This window comes from Cyprinodon variegatus, unplaced genomic scaffold (genome assembly GCF_000732505.1).
Source record: "Cyprinodon variegatus isolate N-32 unplaced genomic scaffold, C_variegatus-1.0 Scaffold943, whole genome shotgun sequence".
In the NCBI taxonomy this organism is placed as follows: domain Eukaryota; kingdom Metazoa; phylum Chordata; class Actinopteri; order Cyprinodontiformes; family Cyprinodontidae; genus Cyprinodon; species Cyprinodon variegatus.
In genome coordinates this window covers 126,759-136,802 of record NW_015151396.1, presented here as the reverse complement: position 1 = coordinate 136,802, position 10,044 = coordinate 126,759, and the positions used below count along the sequence as shown (strand labels likewise).

Below are 10,044 nucleotides of genomic sequence, written 5' to 3'. Positions count from 1 at the left end.
AATCCATAGCATGCTTTAAATCTGCCACCATCATCCTGGTCCCAAAGAAGCCTCAAGTCACCTCACTCAATGATTACGGCCTGTCGCACTGACTCTTATCCTGATGAAGTGCGCCATCTCTGCTGCTCTCTACCTGAGCCAGGCACACTTGGAGGAGAAGAACACCCATGTGCGGATGCTGTTTCTGGACCTCAGTTCAGCTTTCAACACCATCAACCCACAGCATCTGATGGCAACTGAAACAGCAGGCATTCAATACACCCCTCTGCAACTGGCTGCTAGATTTCCTCACCAACAGACCTCAGTCAGACTGAACACCTCTGATGTCATCACCTTAAGCACAGGCTCCCCTCAGGGCTGCTGTGGAAGATGAGGAGAGCTTACCTGCCCCCACCCATCCTCACCACCTTCTACAGAAGCACTATAGAGAGCGTTCTGACCAGCTGTCTCACTGAGAGGTGTGGAGGCTGCAGAGCCTCAGACTGGAAGAAGGTGAGAAGAGTGGTGAGAACAGCAGAGAAGATAATCAGGGGTACTCTCCCCTTCATAAAAGACATTTCATCCCAGCTCTGCATGTCTGGAGCCCGTAACATTATAAATGACCCCTCACACCCCCACCATGGACTGTTCTCCCTGCTGCCGTCTGGGAAGAGACTTCGAAGCATCAGATGCAGGTCCAGCAGATGCCAGAACAGTTTCTTCCCCACTGCCATTAGACTGCTGAATGTTGTATAAAATAGGGTTTAAAAAAAAGAACCCTTAATGTTGGAAACCGTAACTCATTTAAAGTTGTATGTTTACATTTATCACTGCTGTCACATTTCTTGAGAACTGTACTGAATGAAATTTCTTTTTGTATACACTCTGTGTGTACAAAATGACAATAAAGTCTGTCTAGGCTTTGTTTGAGCTGAAAGTTTAGTTAGACGGTTGTGTTTTTGTAGATTTGCAGAGGTCTGATACTCTTTCAATTTCTATATTATTGCTTGCACAGTGGTCCTTAGGATCTTTCTCAGATCTGCCTGGTTGAATCTTCACAAAAAATAAACATTTATATCTTTATGTTTCAAGCCTGAAATGTGACAAATGGCCGAAAATTTCAACGGGGTCGAATACTTTTGCAAGGTGCTATACTTACATTCAACTAAAATCAGACATAAATCAGGAACCTCAAAACACTGTTTGTTTTGCAAAACTGTCAGAACCAGAACTGTCCAACCAATGTGCAGCATTGTGCTCATAAGCAGCTGGGAAAAAATATAAAGTAGGTCTGGATGGTTTAAGTCTGCAGGGGGTGCTGTGCAGGGGTGTGAACAGCAGGTGTAATGGTTTGTGACAGCAGCAGCAGAGGAGGGGCTCACAGCTGGAATGCTCCTGCAGGTTAACACACGCCCTCCAGCCGTCATGTCAGGAGATAACAGAGCTGAGGAAAGTCTGCCTGGCAGAACAGCAGCTCTGCTGAGATAACATGAGAGGATACCGAGGCATTAAGTACACCCTGTTCATCTTCTGTTACTTCTTCTGGGTAAGTCTGAGCAGCTGTTGGATCAACAGGAACTTTACTCCTAGGTTCCTCCTCATGTAACTGATTTCATGGTCAAAACTGTTCAGGAAGGAGATGCTTCACACCAGAGAATCTTAAGCTGAAGGTTTTATTTGGGCTAATTTAATAAAAAAAAAAAAAAAAAAAGGAGCTGTTAATAAAACACTTAAAGAACTTCAATGAACTGTTTTAAATGTTATTAATATCAAAAAGCTGTGAAATGATTCTTTGTGGTCTGGGTGTGGCAGCTCTTCAGCTTGAGACATTTCATACAAATCATGATTAAAGTCAGGAACCCCCACAACAGTTCGCTTAGCATCCCAATCCATCTCTCCGTCTGATGGATCCACAGTGTTCTTTGATCTGTTTAATGAATCTCCTGCCTTCTTAAGGTTTTTTTTGCCTTCTGAAGATTTTTTCAATTTGGTGATGTTTTGGTGGTTCAGAATCTCACCATCCTCTTCCACTCCGGCTCGGTTTTGTTGGACATTTCTCCTCTGATTCTGACTCTGCTCATCTACAACCGTCAAACAGAACAACTCACTCGCTCAATGATGCATTAGATGAAACAGGTTCAGACTTTGAAAGCAGAGCTGTGAGAAGAAGTCCAGTTTCAACAGCTTAACTTCAGTATAAAAGCTGGAGGTAACAAGAACTGCTCACACTTATCTCCTTGTGAATCTGTAGGTTGTCAGTGCTGTCCTGATAGCAGTGGGGATCTACGCCAAGGTCGCCAAGGAGAAAGGTCAGTAATTAGAGGTCAATTCCAGCAGTATGTTGTGGCTGGATTCTGGTTCTGCTTTTTCCTCATAATATTTTTATGTGTGATTTCAGCCTTCTCTTCATCCAGATAGTCTATAGGCTTCCTAAGACTAACCCTGTCTGATCAGGGTCCATGTCTGTTTATAGGGTGGTGCTGAAAGTTTGGAGGTTCCTCATGGGGAAGCTAAAGGCATTTTTTTTTTTTTGCTGTTTGGTTTGAAAGCAAAAAAATGTTTGTCTTCTTAATAAAACTTTAAAAAAAAAACTCAACTTTAAAACATCTCAATAAAAGAAAACATTTTAAAAAGTTTGTGTGAGAATAAAAGTTATTTTTTGTTTGCTTTTTCTAAGATTTTATTTTTCAAATGTTTTTTTTTTCCCCAAATATGTTTATTGATTTTTCTTTTTTTTTCCAGGCTTAATTATTTTTTTTTTTCCAGATTTTTTTTCTTGGGAGGTTGAGTTTTATGAATTGCATTCTTTTCTAATGCAGTTCTATTGATTTCCCCTGGACATATTTGGGTGGTCTGTGACCAAAAGAAATGATTCTGCTCTGCATGGACATTAGAAACAGTATTTCTGTTGGTCTGCCTAATGATGACTAAGAAGGGGAAAGGGTTGAATCTCACTAGTCAGTCTAATGAGCTGAAGCGGGAGAAGGGAAGGAGGTAAGATGCTGTTCAGTGGGAAGAGAGGATGTCCCGTATTATGACTCATAAATATGACGGTGAGGAGCTGTGCTGATATGCTGGAGCAGAGGTTTATGATGAGGAGAATAGTTGCAGCTAAGAGCCGTTCAGATTGAATTTGGAAAAAATTTTGGTTTCCCTCGTTTAATAAAAGAAATAAATACAATGGTCACATAACATGAATAAGAAAGAAGTTGTAATAAATTCAATTCTATGAATATGAGAAAAAGTCAAGTTAGACATTGTTTTTAACCATGCTTCAACATAATGATTTCAAAAGACAGGCATAAAACAGACATAAAACAGGACGTATCTGCAGTAAGCAGTATCAGCCGTGCTGCTGCATCCTGTTTGGTCACACAGGCCACCTGCCGTACAGTGGTGCAAATTCTGCATGATCATGGCAGCAGCGACAGGGGTAAAAAAAAAAGCCATAATCATCCGGTACTGCATGTTGAACTCTGACAAACTGCTCTTCCAGTTGTGCTTGTGCAGAAATGTGTCTGTTCGCTCTAAGCTTAGAGTTTGTGCTTTATGCTACACAATAATGTTCGCTTTCAGCAGTCTGGCTCTTCCTGCTCTCGCTACTAAATAAACGATATGGGGCTGATCATCCTCTGCCATGCGAAAAAATTTATTTGTCTAGCTATTAAGATTTTATTTCTTCCAGCTCATAAGCGCTAATGCAAAACCTTCTTTAATTTCTACCAAAAGGAATCCCTAAATTATATCAAAAGCAAATGTTTCTTTGCATACTGTTTATTTTTGGATAAAGACCCAGATAAAAAGGTACATAGATCTTTGAATATTTCTCTCTCATTTTTCTTGTTTCTATCTATTTGAATATTTAAACATTTTAGTTAACATATTGATTAAATTTAGGTCCGGATTGCCATGGCATTATAAAGCAATTATTTAAGTTCTGTCTAATTATTTTTTTTTTTTACCAGACCCCTTTGAATTTAGATCTGCCTTGACCACTTAGCAGCAGTAACTTAGGGGCAAATTCTTAGAAATTGCAAAAGTAGAAAAANTACCGCTGGCTGCTAAAATTTAGTTTGTTATATTTTCATTGTTTTGAATCATTATTATTTTACAGGCATGTCTCAGAGATTGAATTATGATGCTCTTAAAATAAATAAAATTTAATAATATTAATTGAACTTTATTGATCTCACATTGGAGAAATTTTCCTCTGCATTTATCCATCCCTTTTGGGGAGCAGTGGGCTGCCGTTGTGGGGCGCCCAGGGAGCAGTGTGGGGGTTGGTTAAGGGTCCCACAGTGGCAGTCTGTGGGAGTGGGGCTCAAACCCAGAACCTCAGGATTCCAAGTTCTATGCTCAAACCACTAGGCTGCATTCCCCCTAATCTGACTGAAGTAAGAGCTCTCAATATTATCTATTACTATGAAACTTAAAGCAGCACCAAATCCTCTTTCCCACTGAAAATATCAGGTTTAAGAGTGTTTTTCTAACATTGGTCGACCCGCTAACAATCAGAATTTGGCTCCCTTCTCACTGCAAAAAAAGCTGTGTGTCAACTCTGCAACTCGGCAAGCTATGTTTCCTCTGTCCCTCCGCCGCTACGTGTCTGGTAACAGCATCACACTGTGTTAGCTTTGATGATAGGGGTGTAAATCACACCAGTTTTGCTGGTTTGCTTCTGCAACGTCGGTCTGGAATTTCTAGGGACGCACAGCAGTTTCCCGCCAAAGGGGGAGCCTATTTGAGAACTTGCTAGAACTACGGCAGATTGTCACGAGAACTTCTTCAGCGGTGCCGGTGGGAGTGTTTATTTTTCAACGCAACATATCTGAGGCATCGTACAAGTGGTTGTACTTCCAAACCTCCTCGATCGACTTTTCATCATGTTTATCCACTGTTGTTATTACTCCTTCGTTTTTAAAAATAGCGCGCCCCGCCACCGAAACGAGAAGGACGACCACATAGACAGCCGGGAAGGCGTACCAAGGACCAGTCACAGCTGCTTTTTGTCTGCGCACTTCCGCTTCAGGTCTGCGCGGGTTTGCAACCTTCAGACGTGTAGTCAGGAATTTTTTGAGGTATGCAACGACGGTTGCAAAACCTCTGCGCGGGGGGCGTGGTCTCACACAGAGACAGATTTGACGGTTGTAGAGGCTGTGCGTCAGAGGTATAAATTAGCCTTAAGAAACAGAGAGCAACATGTTTGGAAGCCAGGGCATAGTCACCGTGCTTTGTTGTTTGTTCTTCTGTCTGTCTGAATCCCTCTTACCAGCGCTGCGCCATGTTTAACAAATGTAAACAGAGTTGTTTCGGCTTGTTAGATCAGACTTGGCTGTCACTTTCTGTTGAGGTCCGTATGTTGTTTAATAGTGTCACATAATTTAGTGTGTCAACCCAGCTCTGGTGTTCCCACAGCATGCCGTTCAGAGCCGGGGCGATTTCAACGCATGTCGCTTGCCGAGTCATTTGACCCAGGTAGACACGTTTCAGTGAGTTGTTCCCACTGTCACTAAAAGCAGATATTCCCAGGTTTAAATTGTTTTTTTCCGCCAGTGTGAAAGGGGTATGAATAATGTTTGAGTGGCGCTCCCCCTACAGGACCTTTTGAAAATAGCACTGCTTTAAACACTGAGCTGTTCAGCACCTCACAGCTTCCATCATAGCAGCTAGATCAGGGGTCTTCAGTCTTTTCCAGGCCAAGGAGCCCCAAACTGATGGCGAAATGGAGCGGGGACCCCCTAATTTTATATATTGTTTGAAATTGTGTTATATCAACCTGGTCCTATAGTCACTCTATTAAAGATAAAGTAATGTAAAGAAAGTAATTTCACCCTGGGATTATTAAAGTATTTCTGATTGTGATTCCTCGTTGATGGGACAGGTGTCGTGAATGAAACGGTGCCCAGCTTGAAAGAGCTCCTGTGTGTTGCTGAATGTGTGAATTGATGACTGAAAGACATCTTCTGCTTCCATTTATCTGTTTGTATACGATCAAGTAAAATTATAAAATCAAATACAAACAGCATAAAAATAAAACAACAAGCCGGTCCCATCTAGGCATAATCGGAGAAAATGACAGACGAAGTGTGCTCCTGATGTGCTCCTGATGTCCCTGATGCTCCGTAGCTTTGTTTTGGTCGCTGTAACCGCAGAAAATCCCGCTTCACAAAGATAGGATGTTATAGATAGGATGCGTCTTGAACTGAATTAACCTGTGTCAAGAGGCACAGATGCACTGACTGATGTAATTGGGAAAGAATACCGCAATGTTTTATATTTTTCAAAATAAAACATCACTCAGACTCTGATCGTCGATAAATTATGTATATATATATATATATATATACTTTTTACTGTGCGGCCCCATACCAAATGACCCACGGACCGTTACCGGTCCGCGGCCCGGTGGTTGGGGACCGCTGCTCTAGTGTATAGCAGCCTTTTTGCTGGAAATAAATAAGTCTGTCTCTCAATTGAACCATTTTTTTTTTTAAATTGCTCTCAAAAGGTGATTTAGGCCTCTACATTTTTTACAGATTCATGCGACAAATCGGTGACCCTAAAGTCATAACAGTAACACTAGTTAAAAGAGATTAGCAGATATGGCTCTTAAAATTCTAACTACATTGCCAGGTCTGCAGCAGTTTTTATCCTCTTGTTGAAGGAGTAAATATCTTGCCTGAATTTAATTAAATTCAGTTTATTTAAATCATGCCAACTAATGCTAGATGTTCACCTGCATTTTGTCATTCACCCTTGCTAGAGTCCTGTCCCGAACTGATTTATGTTTTCTCTTCCTTCCCTCTATTGACAGAGATTTTCTTTGCCATTTTTGGTGGCTACAACATGTCATAAACCTCTAAATTAAATATAAATAAAAAACTTTTTATAATCACCTGAGGACAGTGCAGCTAAACGTGCTGTTCCTAAAGCCGGGAATACACTGTTCAATTTTTTTCCAATCGTTGCATGCAGCTACAACTCACACTGTATGACAAAACTGCAGGGTTTGCCTGCTCACACTACGTCTAAAAACCACGTCGTACTCAGCTCCACAGTGAAATGGCGCTACTCAGACTCGTCTATCCGGGAGCCAAACGAGTAGAAGAGGATTATGAAGCTCACTAGACTGAAACGCACTGCCTTTTCTTCTGAGAGGAATAAGAAGAATCCCTTTTTGTGCATGCCCACTGAAAGATTTGCCAACGACGGCCAACTGAAAATCAAGCATGTATGATTTTCTCCTGACCTCACGATTCCTGATCGGGAGATGGTCTGAGAGGCTGATCCTCCATTGTTACCCCCTGCACTACAGGATGCACGACGCACGATCAGGCTGAAAGTCAGCCGGATCGAAAAATTCTCGCACTACTGCAAAGTTGGCCCAAAAAGGGCAAAAAATTGCTCAGTGTAATCCCGGCTTAACCAGAGGCACAAGAAGTTGTAGGTCTAGGTCTTCCAACCAGAGCCACTAGAGGGAGACAAGAGTCCTCTCAATCGCTTATAAATTCTTAGATCAACATTAGAGGGATTAGAATAGGATTTAATGACATAAAAATATGACTTAGTGCCGCTTAAAGGGAGAAAAAAAAGTATTATTAGGATTTTGTCTGTATATCTTCTATCTGTCTGATGAGGTGAATGTGATCCCCTCATCATCTGTTGGGGTAACGGCATCAGAGTAAATAACTGACAAGCGAATCCTCTTCAAAAAAGAAGTTCAATAACTGCTGCGCCATCATCTTGACTGAATCGTGGCTTCATTCATCGATACCGGACAATGCTATTGGCCTTGAGGGCCTCATACTGTCCCGTGCTAACAGAAACGAACTAAGCAGTAAGACCAGAGGTGTTGGGCTCTGTGTTTACATCAAGAACAGCTGGTGTAAAAATGCTAGATCAGTCGCCAGCTTCTGCTCACCAGACATCAAGTTTCTGACTGTTAACTCCAGACTGTTATATCTGCCCACGGAGTTTAGTGTGGTTAGCATTACTGGTGTTTACATGCCCCCCAGCACCAACACAAAAGAGGCTATGAAGACTGTAGAAAGCTATCTCTGAGCGTCAATCTTCACTCAGAGGGCGTTTTCATCATCGCTGGGGATTTTAACCAGGCTAACTTGAAGACTGTGCTCCCTCATTTCTACCAACATGTAGACTTTGCAACTCTGGGTGAAAACATTTTAGACTTGGTTTACTCTAATATCAAAGATGCATTTACAGCAGCACTCTGCCCCCACCTGGGGTCAACAGATCACCTTTCTGCTAATTCCTAAACCAAAAGTTAAAGAAGGAGAAACTCCAAGATTGTTTTGAATGCTCTGATTGGAATATGTTAAAAGCTGCAGCAACCCATGGCAAAAAAATAAAAATAGATGAGTATGCAATGACTATGTCAGCCTACATCAACAAATGCATTGAGGATGTCAGCATCACAAAGAAAATCACCACCCGAGCAAACCAACGACCCTGGATGAATGGGGAGGTACAGAAATCGATAAAAGCACGGGACTCTGCACTGAGAACAGCGCGTGCCTACTTGAACCGTGCCATCAGATCAACAAAGCAGAACCACATCCAGAAGATCCAGGATCTCTTCCATGATGCCAGCAACACCAGGAGGATGTGGCACGGCATACGGGTGATAACAGACTACAACACACGTTGCCCCCGGTAGATGAAGATAATGCTGACTTCCTAAATGAAATAAACCACTTATTTGGATGTTTTAGGCACTAAACAGCACTCCAGCAGTGAAAGCAGTTCGAAACCACAGGGAGGAGGCACTCAACCTTGACACAGCTGAAGTGAGAAAAACCCTCACTTAACATACCTGGACAGGTGTACAAGGCGAATGTGCAGGTCAGCTGTCTGGTGTTCTCAGAGACCTTTTTACTACCTCGCTGGACCAATCCATAGCATGCTTTAAATCTGCCACCATCATCCTGGTCCCAAAGAAGCCTCAAGTCACCTCACTCAATGATTACGGCCTGTCGCACTGACTCTTATCCTGATGAAGTGCGCCATCTCTGCTGCTCTCTACCTGAGCCAGGCACACTTGGAGGAGAAGAACACCCATGTGCGGATGCTGTTCCTGGACCTCAGTTCAGCTTTCAACACCATCAACCCACAGCATCTGATGGCAACTGAAACAGCAGGCATTCAATACACCCCTCTGCAACTGGCTGCTAGATTTCCTCACCAACAGACCTCAGTCAGACTGAACACCTCTGATGTCATCACCTTAAGCACAGGCTCCCCTCAGGGCTGCTGTGGAGGATGAGGAGAGCTTACCTGCCCCCACCCATCCTCACCACCTTCTACAGAAGCACTATAGAGAGCGTTCTGACCAGCTGTCTCACTGAGAGGTGTGGAGGCTGCAGAGCCTCAGACTGGAAGAAGGTGAGAAGAGTGGTGAGAACAGCAGAGAAGATAATCAGGGGTACTCTCCCCTTCATAAAAGACATTTCATCCCAGCTCTGCATGTCTGGAGCCCGTAACATTATAAATGACCCCTCACACCCCCACCATGGACTGTTCTCCCTGCTGCCGTCTGGGAAGAGACTTCGAAGCATCAGATGCAGGTCCAGCAGATGCCAGAACAGTTTCTTCCCCACTGCCATTAGACTGCTGAATGTTGTATAAAATAGGGTTTAAAAAAAAGAACCCTTAATGTTGGAAACCGTAACTCATTTAAAGTTGTATGTTTACATTTATCACTGCTGTCACATTTCTTGAGAACTGTACTGAATGAAATTTCTTTTTGTATACACTCTGTGTGTACAAAATGACAATAAAGTCTGTCTAGGCTTTGTTTGAGCTGAAAGTTTAGTTAGACGGTTGTGTTTTTGTAGATTTGCAGAGGTCTGATACTCTTTCAATTTCTATATTATTGCTTGCACAGTGGTCCTTAGGATCTTTCTCAGATCTGCCTGGTTGAATCTTCACAAAAAATAAACATTTATATCTTTATGTTTCAAGCCTGAAATGTGACAAATGGCCGAAAATTTCAACGGGGTCGAATACTTTTGCAAGGTGCTATACTTACATTCAACTAAAATCAGA

The 10,044-nt window shown here is 42.3% G+C and overlaps 1 protein-coding gene across 2 annotated transcripts in view; it reads left to right on the top strand.

Moving 5' to 3' along the window:
- Positions 1-2,210: 2,210 nt before the first annotated feature.
- Positions 2,211-10,044, top strand: part of LOC107100182 (tetraspanin-33-like) — a 20,190-nt gene continuing 12,356 nt past the window's right edge. Inside the window, exon 1 of one of the 2 annotated variants that reach the window (XM_015398579.1) lies at positions 2,211-2,288. The gene's annotated coding sequence lies outside the window, so the exon portion shown is untranslated. The remainder of the gene's footprint in view (positions 2,289-10,044) is intronic. The other variant, XM_015398580.1, reaches the window with a different exon arrangement.